The following is a 16,659-nucleotide window of genomic DNA, read 5'->3' on the forward strand; positions in this document are numbered from 1 at the left end:
TTCATCTTCTTAATTTTATGTTAAATGGACTGCAAAAGTATCTTGTTGAAATTATATAAATGCCAGAATAAAATACCTAAAAAAACACCTTTCTCAAAACAAGCTTGACCTCATAATGTTCTTCATCTTTTAAGCAGCATTAAAAATAAAAGTCTGAAACAAAAAGTCTGCTTCATTCATAACATGGAGATACTTTCCTTTTTTGTTTGCCATTGAATTTTTTTGGCTATATTTTCACAGTGAAAAATAACAAGTGCTTCACATCTTTCACTCTTTAGTAGAATATAAAAAATTGAATAAAGTTTGATATTGAAAGCAAAGTGACTGAGGCATTAGAGAATACAACCTTGGAAGGAATGTTAACCAAGATTTCCTGTTATTATTTTTTGTTTAAATTATGCAGAAGAGAAAAGTTGAGGGAAAACAAAATAGATATGAAATGCATGAAATTATAATATGAAAGTTGGTGCTCCCCCCTGCTGAAAGAAGAAAATACTAAAATCTATACGCTACTGACAGGGGTTGGGAAGACTGATACTGAAAATTCTTTAAATTGGGATTACGAAGTTCTTTTCGGGGTTGTTATAAAAGGCAACAATCTCTTTGAGATAGGTTTGTACATCTTTACACAGAAAAAGTAATTTTACACAGAACAAGCCACTTACTTGCTCTGTGTCCACTCAACCTCTTTACTTTGTGTGTATGTATGTAGAATGAGAATAAGTTAGCATCTACCACACTGTTCTGTGGTCTGGATTAAACGACATAATGTGTATGAAGTGCTTAGCACAGTTTCTGGCACAGAGGAGGTGCTTAAAAAATGTAAGCTATGAGAATAAAAGCAATATATCAGATATACCCAAGGGAAAAGTTCTCCTGGTGTTGTCGAAATGATAGGTGTGAGTTAATTTCTTGTTAAAGTACTTCATTTTCCTGTTGTGCTCTGGCTTATGAATTTTACAGCAAAATACTGTAAAAGAATTTGGGTCTCTCTTCTGAGAGAAAATGCTGCGAGCACTTTAAAGTGGCGTGTTCTCAAACATTTTAATATATATGAAGTGGGAGATCTGACTTCAGAATCTGTGCTGTAAATGCAATGGTAAGAAGATTGTCCAGTTTTCACCTCACAGTAGCTGGAACAACTTGAAAGGGCAAAGAGAGGACCCTCTCTTTGAACCTTCAGTGTTTAACTTGCCAGCGTCTACTTTACTGGTACCACACGGGAATGCAAAATCTCAAATCTTTCACTGAATACCACCACTGTGAGAAACCTACTGCATACTGCCTCAGGGAGTGTTATCTATGTTGTCAGTTAATACATTCAGGGAGGCTTGTTAACAGAAAGGGGTGGCAAAAAGGTCACCCCTCTTCCATGAGGTTCCCAACCCTCCCAGAGACAGAGAAAGCTACTGGGTCAGCATTCGGAAGCAGGAGAGTTGGGGTTCTGAGTTGACTTATCTATGGCAGTCTTCAAAGGGAAACAAACTCAGCTGTGTGCCTGAGGTTGCGCTGACCCAGCCATTTGTTCTAGTGGGGAGCTCCTATAATTGCTAAGGGTAGTGATGGTGCGTTGCCAGGTTTCTCCCATTTACATTAGCCATCCACTCCAAGGAGAGCAATAAAAAAGGAAATTTAAGACCAAAAATGAAACAGTTCTTGCATAACAATGAGAGAACAACCTGGCTACTTGTTTTTATTGGAATCAGACAAAAATTTTTGAGAATTTCAAATAAAATTTGAACAGCTGCAACCTAAGACAATGAGTTTTAAGGGAAAGACCCTCAACCCCAAAATTAAAGGGTATTTTCAGAAGCTAAAGTGCACAAATACAAATAGCCAACTGGAGTTTAAACGTGACCAAGGCTTGGAACTAGAGCACTATAAAAAGCCACAAATATGTTAATAGGATTCAGAGCGTAAACTCAGTGTAATCATTATTCCTTGGTTCCTGAGAACTTAATGATGTTATCTTTCTTTTTCTTTTCTTCATTCAGTTTAACAAGCGTAGCACTTTGCTTTTGGCATTTTAAATGTAAAGTTCATAGTAAGTTGACAACTATTTCTGTATGTTGGGAGATCAATGGCTTCAGTCAGAAGATAAGTTATTTGAATCTTTGCATCCTTAATAGCCCAGTGGTCTTGGACAACTTAATCTCTTAGGCTCCACTGTCTTCCATCAATTAGAGGGGTGTAATACTACTTACCTTATAAGGCTGTCACGGGATTAAATGGGTTTGGAGATTAAATGGGTTTGGATACATAAAAGCCTTCTTCAAATATAAAGTGCTATACAAACATAAGGCACCCCTAGATAATATTTTTGTTTTGACCTCTGTGCTGTGGTAAGAACAGCTTTAGAAAGGGATGACAGAGTTGACTTCTCTGAAAGTATTAAGACTGATTCTTATATTAACACCCCAGGAAGAGTGGCAGACTATTCCTGGGTAGAGGCACAGCAGCTGTTTTTATTATGGTAAAATATATATAATATAAAATGTACCTTTTAAACCTATTTTAAGCGTACAGTTCTCTGGCATTAAGTACATTCACATTGTTCTGCAACCATCGCCACCATCCATCACTAGAACTTTTAAAATCTTCCCAAATTGAAACTCTATAGGCATTAGAAAGTAATCCCTCACTCCCCACTTGCCCCAGCTCCTGTCAACCACCATTCTATTTCTGTCCCTATTAATTTGACCACTCTAGGTACCTCATATAAGTGGAATCATACAATATTTGTCCTTTTGTAATGGGCTTATTTCACTTCTCTCCAAGGTTCATCCATGTTGTAACAGGGGTCAGAATTTCCTTCTTTTTTAAGGCCACATAATACTGCATTGTGTGTATATACCACATTTTGTCAATGCGTTCACCTTTCGGATATTGTGAGTAATGCTGCTATGAACATGGGTGTACCATTATCTGTTCAAGTCTCTGCCTTCACTTCTTTTGGGCGTGTACTCAGAAGTGAGACTGCTGGATCATACAGTAATTCTGTGTTTAAATTGTTGATCAATCACCATATCATTTCCCGCAGCAGCTGCATCATTTCTTCATTCCTACCAGCAATGCACAAAGGTGCTCATTTCTCCACACCCTTGCCAACACTTGGTATTTTTTTTTTTTAAATAGCTATCCTGATGGGTATGAAATGGGCACTGCATTCTTTTTTTTTAGTCTACAGTTTTGGGTGGGGGTCAAGAAGTCAACTCAATTTGATTGCAGGTAATTCTTTCATATCTCGATGCTTATATTGTTTTCTTTTTGCCTTTGGTGTTCTGCAGTTTTACTTGAATATTTTGAGGTTTTAAGTTTCTTTTTGCTTACTTTCTTTAACTTCATTGTGTTTTCTGAACCTGAAGACTCATTTTTGTCATTAATTTTGGAAATTGTTCAGCCATTAGTTCTCTCCATTCTCCCTGTCTGGTAGATACAGTACTCTACTTAGAAATATGATAGATATTCTCATTCTATCTTCATGTGTCTTGATCTTTTTATAATGTTTTCCCTCTCTATGCCAGATTCCATGTAATTTCTTCTGATTTATCTTTCGGTTCACCATTCTCCCTATATATGTGTTTATTCTGATGTTTAATTTGTCCTTTTAATTTCAAATTTATTTTGTTTTTCATTTTAAAAAATTGTTTTCCAAATCTGCGTGATCAGTTTTGATAGCTTCTTTCTCCCTAGTCACATTGTCAGTACTCTCTTTTATTTCTTTAAACACAATCAATATACTATATTATCTTTAGTTATTTAAAAATCTGCAATCTTTAGGAGTTTGAGTGTTTTTGTAGACCTATAAATACACACCAATCTATTAACATTCTTCTATTAATATTAATAGATGTATATTAATAAGTACATTTTTTCATATTAATAGGTGCAGTCAATCGTTGTTGCTCATGATGGTGTGTTTCCTTGTGTCTTACGTGATTTTTTTTTTTCTATTGTGAGCCATGTTCCTATGGTGAGCCTAAAGTTCCTAGGAACTTTGTCTCAGAAATTCTTTGAGGCCTGAGTTTAAAGATTATTCCTTTGGAGAGTTACTTTCATTTCTGCCAGATACCTTGGAGGTAATACTGCATATGACCACTTTAACTGGATTTTTAGAACATACTAGAAGAATGCATTCTGGCACCAAATCTGCCTGAAGGTGGATATGTGGTTTGGCATTTCAGGGGAGACATTTTATTTCATTTTTGTTTTTTTCCACACCACTTAAAGATAGGCAAGCATCCCCACTGTCTCCCTCTGCCAGATAGGATATAGCAGATACAGATAAGTTCTTTAAAGCCAAAGAAGTGTACGTGTCCATGTGAATAAAGTTTTAAATCTAAAAGAAACAGGCTAATTTTTCTTGGAAAAAAAAGTTACCAAAATTAACTCAATATAAAAGAAATCAGTATAAACTAAAATACATAAAAGAAATAGAAAACACAGTCAATAAATATTTAAAACAAAAAAAGACTCCAGGTCTTAAGTGTTTTACTTGTGATTTGTTTAAAATTGTCAAGCTAGTATAATGTTGATTACAGACATACACATCACATTTACACATATAAACACACACCAAACTATAGATCATTCTTCTATTAATGTTAATAGGTATGTTCTTTCATATTAATAGGTACAATGAAAAGAAACATGCTAATCTCAACATGTATTTAAAAGGCATCCATTAACAATTAATATCAATTCATGGAAAAAAGATACAACGTGAAAAAAAGTGACCTTCTCAAAATGAGACAGAATATCTTCCTTAAGCGGTTGGTCTATAGCATACTTTACTATGAAATAATATAGATTTTTCACAGTAAAATCAGCATAAACCAAGGATGCTTAGCAATACCAATGATATTTAACATTGCTCTGGTTAATGTACTAAGATAAAAAATAAAATTTATAATTAATAGAAAGAAGGAAAATCATGATTTAAAATAATAATAAGCCAACATAAAATCCATCAAATTAATTTTAAAAATTTGATATTAAATTGATTTCCCTATATACCAACAATAACTAGTAAGAAAAAAGTAATTCTTAATTAATTCTACAAGTTTTTTGGAATTTAAAAATTGATTCTAGGGCTTCCCTGGTGGCACAGTGGTTGAGAGTCCGCCTGCTGATGCAGGGGACGCGGGTTCGTGCCCCGGTCCGGGAGGATCCCACATGCCGCGGAGCAGCTGGGCCTGTGAGCCATGGCCGCTGAGCCTGCGCGTCCGGAGCCTGTGCTCCGCAACGGGAGAGGCCACAACAGTGAGAGGTCCGCGTACCGCAAAAAAAAAAAAAAAAAAAAAAAAATGATTCTAAAGGAAAAATAAGGCAATGAGAATATTAAAAATTAAAAAGAAAAGATCAGTGAATGGAGACTTATTTTGCCATATATTTAAATGCATTATAAAGACACGGCAGTCAAATCAGCCTAGTACTGGCTGATAGTAATAGTCAATGAATCAGAATACATCTCTCTGGGAAAAAGTCCTAAAAATATAGTAAGTATTTAGTATAGGACAACAAACTTAACAAAGCAATGGAGGAAGAATGCATTTTTACACTGTCTTAGAAAACTGGATATGTGGACAGTTTTAAATTAGAATATTCCCTTCCCACTTCTGACCCAAATTTGTCACCATTTCTGACTACCTTCTTCCAAAATTATATGAGGAATCTACACTCTACACTCATATAGCAAGCTCAAACTTACTGAGACATCCTTATTTACATGCAAATACTTCAGAGACATTTTCCATCTGTTAAACTTTGGTTTTAGCCATATCTATCAAGGGGCAGAAGTTGGGTTCCCCTAAAACCAGCTCTAGATTCCATTTCTGACAGGGAAGTAGAGGATTAAAGAAACTTAAGGAGTGGCAGACACTATAGCTGCAGACCAAGAGGATCAAAAAATGCGTAAAAATGTTTCTTTAATTACTGATTCAGTCAAATGAGCGTGTGGGTGTTTAGTGCAGTTTGGTACCAAGAGAAACTCGGTTAGGGCCTTTCAGGAGCTTACATCTTAGTGGGGGAAATGGCGCCCAGGCAAAACAGTTAGAGAGCCGTTATCTCTAACTGGTATGGTCTTGACAGTGTGTGCAAATTAAGTTCAGGAAACAGATTCCTGGGAAGAGAGAAAAGGGACCAGGCGTTGAGAGCCACACAGTTTGAAGGGGTGGGTGGTCAAGCTCTCCTTCCTCCTGGCAGTGGTATTGGTGGTAAGTTTCCCTCTCCCTCCCAATGTGGAACTGGCTTAACTAGACTTGCCCTCTAGCCAGGAGAGCTCTTATTGTAATTTAACTCCTTCATATGGCTCCAGAGCCCAGCAGCAAATGTAACGGAGAGTAAGTCAGTCGCATCAGTAAGTCCAGCAAAAAAAAGTAACTCACTCTTGATGATGAAAGCATAGCAGAGGGAAAGGGAAGGAAAAAGAGTGGGGAGGGGAAAAGGAGATAGAGATGGAGAGATACGTGCTCCTGTTGTCTCTCTTTCCCCTTCCAACCCAAACAAGCATCTAACAGTCTGCCATTTGGCATTCCATCTCCTTGGCAGCGTGTCTGCTGTTCTGTGTGTCTGCTGCTGCTGGCCCTGAATCAGGAACTAGGCCTCACTATTCAGAGGGACCACCTGCAGGTTTTATTTGCTTTTTAATAACCGTCTCAAACCTATTTCTTGTATATAAGTTACAGAAGCCAAAATTCACTTACAAGAGCCCTACTCATGTCCTGAGCAACTTCATTACCTCCAACTTTATCTGCAGGAGGGACTTCTCCATCACTGAGTTGGAAATACTAGCTTAAAAAAAAACTAATATACTTAATTAGTTTCTTCTCTTCTTTTGGTCCTTGACATGTTCATTCTAGGCCTGTGGCTATCTAGGGATGTATGCATTTGCCATTTTAAATAGAGGCTAAGAAGGAAAGTTTTAAAACTGATACACATGTATGTTTGTAATCCTTGTTATCCCAGGCTACATATGTTTGGATTTCTTATGTTTAAAAAGACACACAGACATCCTCTAAACAATTCTGTGTAAGGTAACCATTCTGATAGGCATTTAGTTAAATATAAACAAGTATGTAAAACCCCACACGATGAATTGAAAATAAAATGAGAATTCCCCAAAAGTTCATACTTCCAGTTTCAGAAGATGTTTCCCTATAGCTCCAGTATAAACAAATGTATACAAATTCAGGAAATAATCTTCCAGCAAACAATGGAAAACTGTTCACAGAAGAGTATGTTTGCCTTCTCCAGCCAGCTGAGAAAGTAAATAACATTCACCAGTAATCCAAACTACTTGAATAATAAACATGTTGCCTATTTCCTCAATACCTAAGAGGACTGAATGCCTGCGGCTTTGGGTTGGGGTCGGGAGGGTGAGAACAGGGGCTGGGATGAGCTACTGGGGATAATTCTACTGATTAGAGGGGCATGGCTCTTCTGTGGCAACAGTAGCTAAATTTTTGTTTTAGAAGATCAACCCTCCCCCACTTTCAGCCCAGATAAAGGTGATGGAAGTTAAACTGATTAATTAATCCATTCCTAAGTGATTAATTCAGCAATGGGTACATAACTCAAGGCAGGCCAGTCAAGTCAGTGAGATTCAATTCCTGGACTAGTGTTGAGCTTTTGGGGAAACAGGTTCTTTTTTTGTAAGACTTGGCACTGAAATGCTTGGTACTATGAATGAACCCAATCCAGCAGAAGGTAGAGTCAAGAAATAGAAAAGTCTTCATGATGTTGACTGAATTAATCCAGACATGTCTGGAGCTTTACTCCTGGATTTTTCAGTAACAATACCAATAAATTCCACCCCCTCCTATTTTGGGGGGGAGGGGATAAGCGAACCAACTTGGGTTTTATGTCATTTGTAACCTAAACTAAGTTAAATGTGTGAAGATCTAGTACTAAGTCTAGCACATGTATGCTTGTTCCTACAAATGCGTTTCCTTTCTTTCTTCTTTTTTCCTCCTGTCTGCCCTTAATCTTACTTTATATCTCCAATACATAAAGATTAGATTTTAGCAGTTTCTTTAGAAAACTTGACCAATAATTGTGAAAAAAAAAACCCAAAGCAAAAAAACAACCTTCTTCTGGGCCTCAGTTTCTTCATATGTGAAGTAAGGGGTTATAAAAGTTTATTATCTTCAGATCCCTTTCAGCTTTAATTTTCTGTGACTATAAAATGGAGGTCCAGGTAGTGGTGACAATTTGAGAAGTAAAGCTCATCCTTTCTCTAACCACTCCGTGCTGTCACTAGGGCAGAAATTCCTGGTCCTCAAAGAAGAGACTAAAACTAAGAATCCATAGGACCAATGTGATGAAAATACTTCTCTTCATCTGAGCTTTCTAAGCCTTGAGTTTGCCCTAGATTTCAGGGCTTTAATTTCCATCCCATTTTTGAGTTGAAATCCAGTGAGCTATTTTGTAGTATGGTAAGAAAACACACTACATTGTTTAAGAATTCCTTGGTCTGGATTCAGCTCTGCTACTACCTAGAACAGTTCTTGACATACCACAGATACTCAATTCACACAATGAAACAGATAAAAATTCACAAATGTTACAGCTCTGTGGAAAATCATGTGTAACTAACAATAGTTAAATTAACATATCCAGGATTGAGAATATTTTTCTTTTTAAAGATATATTAAGTTGGAATCAAGTTTATTCTGAAAATAACATTACTTTTGCTTACGTGTATTTTGATATATGTGATCTTGAGTGTGAGAACGCTAGGCCTCTTGAGATTCCTAATAACTTGAGCTATCCTCATGAAGTGTGTCATGAGTATGAATAGCATTTGTCATGTGAGTGATGGTAGAAGAACTGGATTTCCAAGGTTCTTTCATTCCCAGGATTCTCAATGTTGGGCTGGTGGTAGAGGAAGGCACTGAGAATTTGGCTCACCCAAATCTGGGAAGGGGGTGAGCGGAACATGTAAAATTTCAAATAACACATTTGGTGTTATTATCTCATCTTTAGAAATGAATTTTAAAAGCCACTGTTAATTTAAATATACAAATGACAGAAAGTATAGGTTAAAGAAGAATATGAGAAAGAATCTTGTTTCCAGGTATCAATCAACCTCATTGTGTTCTAGGGTAGGTGCTGGGGCAAGAGATAAGTCTCCATGGGGAGCTTTTATTCGTCTCTCCAGCACAGAGATTTTTACTTTGATCAAAAAAGTATGATTCAGAGATAAACAAAGCTCAGGCTGAAGTCATCGTTTTATTTCATTTCTCTAAGCTTTACTTTCTTCACTTATAAAAACAGGGATAATGATATTTACCTCAGAGAGTTGTTGTAAAGATAAAATGTAAAAAACAAACAAACATAAAAGCACTTAGCACAGTGCCTGTCTTAATAAAGATTATGGGTATGGAGTTTAAAAAGGTTGAACAACATTGTTCTGGTTTTTCTTTTCATTCTTTGTTATTTTTCAAACTCCTGACATAAGCTGTTCTAAATTCAGGCTATAGAAAAGTTCTCTTTGCTTCCTACGTACAAATATATTGTAATAGAGGAGAAATACATTTTCTTATTTATAATTTGAGACATAGCACACATACAAGCAAATATGTATACACTGATATAGCAAGAGGGAAGAGGAGGGTGACTCAAGGCTGTGGGGCAGACTCATGTTTTCCCCCCAAACCCAGATATACATTTGGGAAATCAGAGCTCAAGACTCACAAGTATTTCTACATTATGGAGGGTCTTAGATAACATTTTCCCCCATGAGACTTCTTGATTATTCCAATCTCATTTAGCTACTAAATTGGAAATTCCAGTTTTGTTTTTTTTTTGTTCAAATAATTCTGACCTTTTCAGAGAAAGCAATTTCTTAAAGACTTCCATTATGGAAAACCAAGGAGGCAAGATTTCCAGATTCCATGGCAAAGAAAAATCCTTGCAGATCAACAGAATCGCTGTGGCAGAGTGTCTCAGGAGGTTCTGTGTCAGGGAAGATTTCCACTTGGTCAAGAATTCATGTTTGAATCCATCCCTCTCCATCATTCCTTAGGCTCTTGCCTTTATTTGGAGGAAGCAGATCTGGTTTTGTGAGACAGATCTCTCCAGAGGAGTACCTTTAGGCAAGCTATACAAGCATCGCTCAGAGATATTGTGGGTTTGGTTCCAGACCACCACAAAAAAGTGAAGATCATAGTAAAGTGAGTCACATAAATTTTTGGTTTTCCCAGTGCATATAAAAGTTATGTTTACTCTATACCATGGTATTAAGTGCACAATAGTGTTATGTCTAAAAATATGTACATATCTCAATTTAAAAAAATACCATATTACTAAAAAAATGTTAACCATCATCTAAGTCTTTAGCAAGTTGTAATCTTTTCGCTGGTGGAGGGCTTGGCCTCAATGCCGAAGGCTGCTGGCTGATCAGGGTGATGGCTGAAGGCTGGGGTGGCTGTGGCAGTTTCTTAAAATAAGACAACAGTGAAGTTTGCCACATCAATTGACTCTTCTTTTCATGAACGATTTTCTCTGCAGCATACACTGCTGTTTGATAACATTTTACCCACAGTAGAACGTCTTTCCAAATTGAAGTTAATACTCTCAAACCCTGCTGCTGCTTTATCAACTATGTTTATGTACTATTCTAAATCCTTTGTTGTCATTTCAACAGTCTTCACAGCATCTTCACCAGGAGTAGATTCCATCTCAAGGAACTACTTTCTTTGCTCATCCATGAGAAGCAACTCCTCTAAGTTTTATCATTAGATTGCAGCAATTTAGTCAAATCTACGGCCACCACTTCTAATTCTAGTTCTTTTGCTATTTCTACCACATTTGCAGTTATTTCCTCCACTGAAGTATTGAAACCCTCAAAAACATCCACTATGGTTGGAATCAACTTCTCCCAAATTCCTGCTGATGTTGATATTTTGACCTCTTTCCGTGACTTACGAATGTTCTTAATGGCATCTAGAATGGCAAATCCTTTCCAGAAGGTTTTCAATTTACTTTGCATAGATCCATTGGAGGAATCACTATCTATGGCAGCTGTAGTCTTACAAAATGTATTTCTTAAATAATAAAAGTCAAAATTACTTCTTGATCCATGGGATGCAGAATGGATGTTGTGTTAGCAGTCATGTAAACAACATTAATCTCATTGTACAGCTCCATCAGAGCTCTTGGGCGACCATATTCATTGTCAATGAGCAGTAATATTTTGAAAGGAATTTTTTTTTTTCTGAGCTGTAGGTCTCAATAGTGAGCTTAAAATATTCAGTAAACCATGTTGTCAACAGATGTGCTGTCATCCAGGCTTCATTGTTCCATTTATAGAGCACAGGAAGAATAGATTTAGCATAATTCTCAGGGCCCTCGGATTTTCAGAATGGTAAATGAGCATTGGCTTCACCTTCAAGTCACCATCTGGATTAGCCCCTAACAAGAGTCTGCCTGTCCTTTGAAATTTTGAAGCCAGGTATTGACTTCTCCTCTCTTGCTATGAAAGTCCTAGCTGGCATCTTCTTCCAATACAAAGCAGTTTCATCTACATTGAAAATCTGTTGGTTAGTGTAGCCACCTTCATTCATTGTCTCAGCTAGATCTTCTGGATAACTTGTTACAGCTTCTGCATCAGCACCTGCTGCTTCACCTTGCACATTTATGTTATGGAGATGGCTTCCTTCCTTAAACTTCGTGAATCAACAACTTCTGCTAGCTTCAAACTTTTCTTCTGCATCTTCCTCACTTCTTAGCCTCCACAGAATTGAAAAGAGTTAGGGCCTTGCTCTCGATTAGGCTTTGGCATACGAGAATGTTGTGGCTGGTTTGTACTTCTATCCAGACCACTAAAACTTTCGCCATATCAGAAGCAAGGCTATTTCACTTTATCATTTGTATTCACTGAAGTAGCACTTTTCATTTCCTTCCAGAACTTTTCCTTTGCATTCACAACTTGGCTGACTGTTTGGTGCAAGAGGCCTACTTTTTGTGGCCTCTCCTGGCTTTTGACATGCCTTCCTCACTAAGCTTAATCAGTTTCAGATTTTGATTTAAAGTGAGAGATGTGTGGCTCTTCCTTTCAGTTGAACACTTAGAGGTCACTGTAGGTTTATTAATTGGCCTAATTTCAATATTGTTGTATTTCAGGGAATAGGGAGGCCTGGTGAGAGGGAGAGGGATGGGGGAATGGCCGTTGGGTGGAGCAGTCAGAACACACACAACATTTATGGATTAAGTTCACCGTCATATGGGCACAGTTTGTGGCACACCAAAGCAATTACAGTAGTACCATCAAAGATCACTGATCACAGATCACCATAACAAATATAATAATTATGAAAAAGTTTGAAAAATTATGAGAAGTACCAAAATGTGTCACAAAGACACAGAGTGAGCAAATGCTATTGGAAAAGATGGCACCGATAGACTTGCTTGACACAGGGTTGTCACAAACCTTCAATTTGTAAAAAGTAAAATATCTGCTAAGCACAATAAAGTGAAGTGCAATAAAATAAGGTATGTGCCCACATAAATAAGGAGGACAGACCCAGGAGACTGACTTCAAACTAGAGAACTGTCTCTACCTTCTTCAGTGCAGCAGATACGGCCTCAGAGCTTATTACTGTCCCTTTAAAACAAGGTATATTTTTATATCCCTGTAAGTGTAACTCAAGGATTACTAAAGACCTGACTAGGAATACTGACCAAATGAAAAGACAGTGTCCTACAGAGATATTGATACTTCAATTCCACAAACATTTGCAGAACTAAAATAACAAGGACACAAGAGAATATCAGATTAAACACTGTTGAAATTTTGCTGATAAGGAATTCTAACTTTTTATCATTATGCTGGAATATGTTTAAATATTCCCTGGCAAAGGTAAGCAGTAGAAGAGCTGTCTTATTCACCTGAACACCTAGAACAATGTCTGGCCCATAGCTGAAATGCAATAAATATTCGAGTGTATGACTGATGAATAACTTGTGGAGACAGACAATTTGGGGAGCAAAGAGAACATATAGATATTTCTTTTCTTATAAGGATCATTTCCTTACAGTCAAGTTTTGGACTATAATATTTTACTTTTGAGAGGAAATGTACCATAGAATTCTTTTAAAATGACCAAAACTTATAGATTATATAGAAAAACCATGGTCATAAAATGAAATTATTACAAAATGAGCATTTTCCTCTATTACACATTAAAAGTCTTTGTAGAAAAGTGTCTGGGGGAGACATGAGAATAAGACCCTAAAGATTACTAACCAGTGAGAATATTAACATAAATGAGGTAAATTAAAATTTAAGAAAAGCTTTTCTAATTTGGTAAAATATATCAACTATAGTATACCAATATGTGTGGTTTATAGTACCTTCATATAGCCAATTTTGTTTAATATTAGGAAATATATTTGAACTATTTTTTACACTCTCTGGCAGAGATAGTTCACTCTCACTAAATAGTCCATGTGCTCCCTGACAATTCCTAGTCTATGTGGCAGTTAAGCTGGAGCCATATAACTAGTCTTGGTCAGTGGACATGAGGGGAAGTGAAGTGTGTTCCATTTAGTCCAAGGCTATTAAGAGCTATTATGTGCCTTCCATTTCTTTCTTACCTTCATGCTGACTTTAGGGGCTCATGCTTCAGTTAGCAAATCTACAAGATGAAGTAGAGATGCCCAACCTGCATGCGACTTTGCATAAAAGCCACAATGTGTCAACCACAAATGCCTTTGTAGTACCAAGATTCTGAGGTATGCCTATGAATTACACATCCCTTATTTCAGGTGTAGAACTTTAAAAATGATATATCTTGGAGATCAATGGACTTAAAGCATTTTGTATTTTAGATCTGAGCCCAAATTGTTATCTTTTGTTTTCCTCTGTCATGTTTTGATTAGATCTCATTAACTCATTATTCATTTAACACACATTTAATTGAGAAATTACTATATGTGAAGCACTGTGCCATGTGCTGGAGATACAAAGAGGAGCAAAGCAAATTCAGTCTCTCCACTCATGGACCTTACAATATGAAGGTGAAAGAGACATTAAACAAATGATTACACAAATCAGTGTGTAGTTACTGAAAATTAAAATATAAGGTGTTAAAGAAGAGTATAATAGGAAAACCTAATTAAATTAGGAATTCAGGAATGGCCTCTGTGGAAGTAACATTTAAACTGAGGCAGTCTAGGCAGAGAGAACAAAATGGACCATGGTCTTGAGTGGGAAAAACCATGGCAGGAATGAGAGGTGTGACTGGAGATCCAAGTAAGGAAGGGAGGAAGGAGCTAGTGAAATAGGCATGCGCTAGACCAGGGGCTGGCAAACTAATCTGGCCTCCACGTGTGTTGGTAAATACAGCTTTTCTGGAAGATGGTCACACCCATTCCTTTATATAATGTTTATATCTTGTGTGACACCAGCAGAGCTAAGAAGCTGCAACAAGAGACCGTATGGCTCACAGAGTCTAAAGTATTGACTAGCTAGCCTTTATAGAAAAAGTTTGTGGCCCCTGTATGAGATCACTCAGGATCTTGTAGGTCATGATAAGGATCTGAGATTTAATCCTATACGCAAAGGGAAAGCAATAAAGGGCTTTAAGTGGGAAAGCGAATGGCATAAACAGATGTGTTTGAAGAAGATCATTCTGGCGATGTGACAAATGAACTGGAAAGGGGCAAGTATGGAGAGACTAGTTAAAATAAGATGGTGCTTGGGTTGTGACAGCAGTGATGAAGAGAAGTGAGTTCAATGAAAGAGAAAAAAAAAGCAAGGATGATTCCTGATTTGGGGCTCAAGGAGCTAGGAGACTGGTAGCTCCATTTTTAGAAACAGAGAACAAGTTCTGAATTTCCAAGGCAGGCAATCAAGAGCCAGCGCTTCACATGTTAAGTTTGATTATATATATATATTTTTAAAAAAAGGAATGAAATAACTCTGGCAATCATATTCTGAATTCTACTTGCTTCCCAGGGCTGGAATAATCTTTCCTCCAAGTTCCTTGCAGTAATTCCTTTAAAAATTCCATAGATTCTACCCATTTAGCGAATGGGGCCACATTTAGTGGGACTGCTTATATTTCAGGATCTGTTTGGGAGAAGTTTTTTCTTTGGCTAAGACCTCCCAAGTTTTAGGAAAACATCTATTTATCATGAGACACAAGGAAATTTTCAGCCTGTTGCAGCTTTTATTGGCACTGCCAAAAGGAAAGATGGAAGAGTTTCAATGGTCCTTTAACTGGGCCTTTAACTGGGCCTACCCAGGTCCCCAGAGCAGGGGATTTGTCCTGACTCGCACTTGGTGTTCCAGACCTCGCTGGAGTTCTTCCACAGTGTGTAAGAAAGCCCTGGTTTTCTATGATGACAGTCAACTAAACTGTGCCACTTTCCCAACACTCACCAGCAATAAGCAGTCATCCCTTATTATACATCGTTATTCTGGCCGACTCAGCATCGTGCCCTATATGAAATTTTGTGTGTTGAGTGGTATTATGATTGGACTCTTTTCCTGAAATTGGGCAAGCATACTGGTCTGCTCTAAGGATATCACTTTATCACTGTAGTTGCATAACTGGGTTCAGCTCTAGACTTTTAACTGCTCAGAAGGATACCATGACCAGAAGAAATATATCTCTGGGTTGGAGGATTTGGCCTAATATCAATACTTTGCTCTAGTTCATTTGGTGCATTAAAGAGAAAGTTTTGCCTTGACCTTATAAAATGTTGAATTTGAAAGACTGAGACTAATCAGATGAAGTTTTTATTTATGATGTGTCAAAATATTTCTGGTGCTTTTGATAGAGGAAATTTACTGGTTTACTGTAGACATTCTTATCTCCTTTACTAATAAGACCAGTGAAATTATCCTTCCTGTTATATTTTGACAGGAAAAAAAAATTGAATCTGGGTATTTTGGCCAAAGTTCTTAAATCAAAGGGACTATAATCCTTTTAACAATATCCTTTATGATATTGTGAGCTACTCCTAAGAAACCAATATTATGAATATAGATAGTGGAAAAGGGAACAAACAGGCATTTTATGTTTAATAAAAAAGAGTGGATTAGGTTCAAATGAGCCCAAGGTTCTAAAATGCCTTTCCTGACTCTTTTAAATAAGGATATAGAATATCAACAACAAAGAATTCACTAGGTATATGTATAATAGAAATCTATTTCAGTGAGGAAAACCTTATTTTAAATTCAAGGATGCTTCATTCTTACAAACATGAATTTGGAATATTTTATACTGAAGAATTCCCCTAGTCCCACAGAGCAGTTATAAATATTAATGGAATTTCAGTAGATTCTTTTCAGATTCCGATGTTTAATATTCATTCATATTATGCAGGGAATTCAAGGTCCTGTGCAGTACATGTAGATGCTTCTCATTATCTAAATGAGCACATATATGAAGTCTGTAGGGGCAATGATTATTAAAAATAGCAGGGTCCACATATGATCTTAAAGGGCATATCAAAGCCTTCTCAGCTCACTTAATAACAAGAAAGTCATTGGTAATAAAACCAAACGACTCTTTAGGCTAAATTGATTCAGTAATGTCACATCTGGGCAAAATGATGGATTGGTGATTCTGGACAGAGTTAAAAATGCTAACTGATATAAAGTATTTATGAAGCCCAATGAAGCGAGTTCCTGTGGTGAGATTCTGC

The 16,659-nt window shown here is 36.9% G+C and overlaps 1 protein-coding gene and 1 long non-coding RNA gene across 10 annotated transcripts in view; one reads left to right on the plus strand and one right to left on the minus strand.

The window, feature by feature from the left end:
- LOC116741941 overlaps positions 1–16,659 on the plus strand; it is a 453,695-nt gene that overhangs the window by 209,589 nt on the left and 227,447 nt on the right. The gene's annotated exons all lie outside the window — the stretch shown is intronic.
- The window catches only part of RNLS (renalase, FAD dependent amine oxidase), a 272,676-nt gene that overhangs the window by 28,119 nt on the left and 227,898 nt on the right, over positions 1–16,659 (minus strand). The window lies entirely within an intron of this gene.

Source organism: Phocoena sinus, chromosome 16 (genome assembly GCF_008692025.1).
Source record: "Phocoena sinus isolate mPhoSin1 chromosome 16, mPhoSin1.pri, whole genome shotgun sequence".
Lineage (NCBI taxonomy): Eukaryota > Metazoa > Chordata > Mammalia > Artiodactyla > Phocoenidae > Phocoena > Phocoena sinus.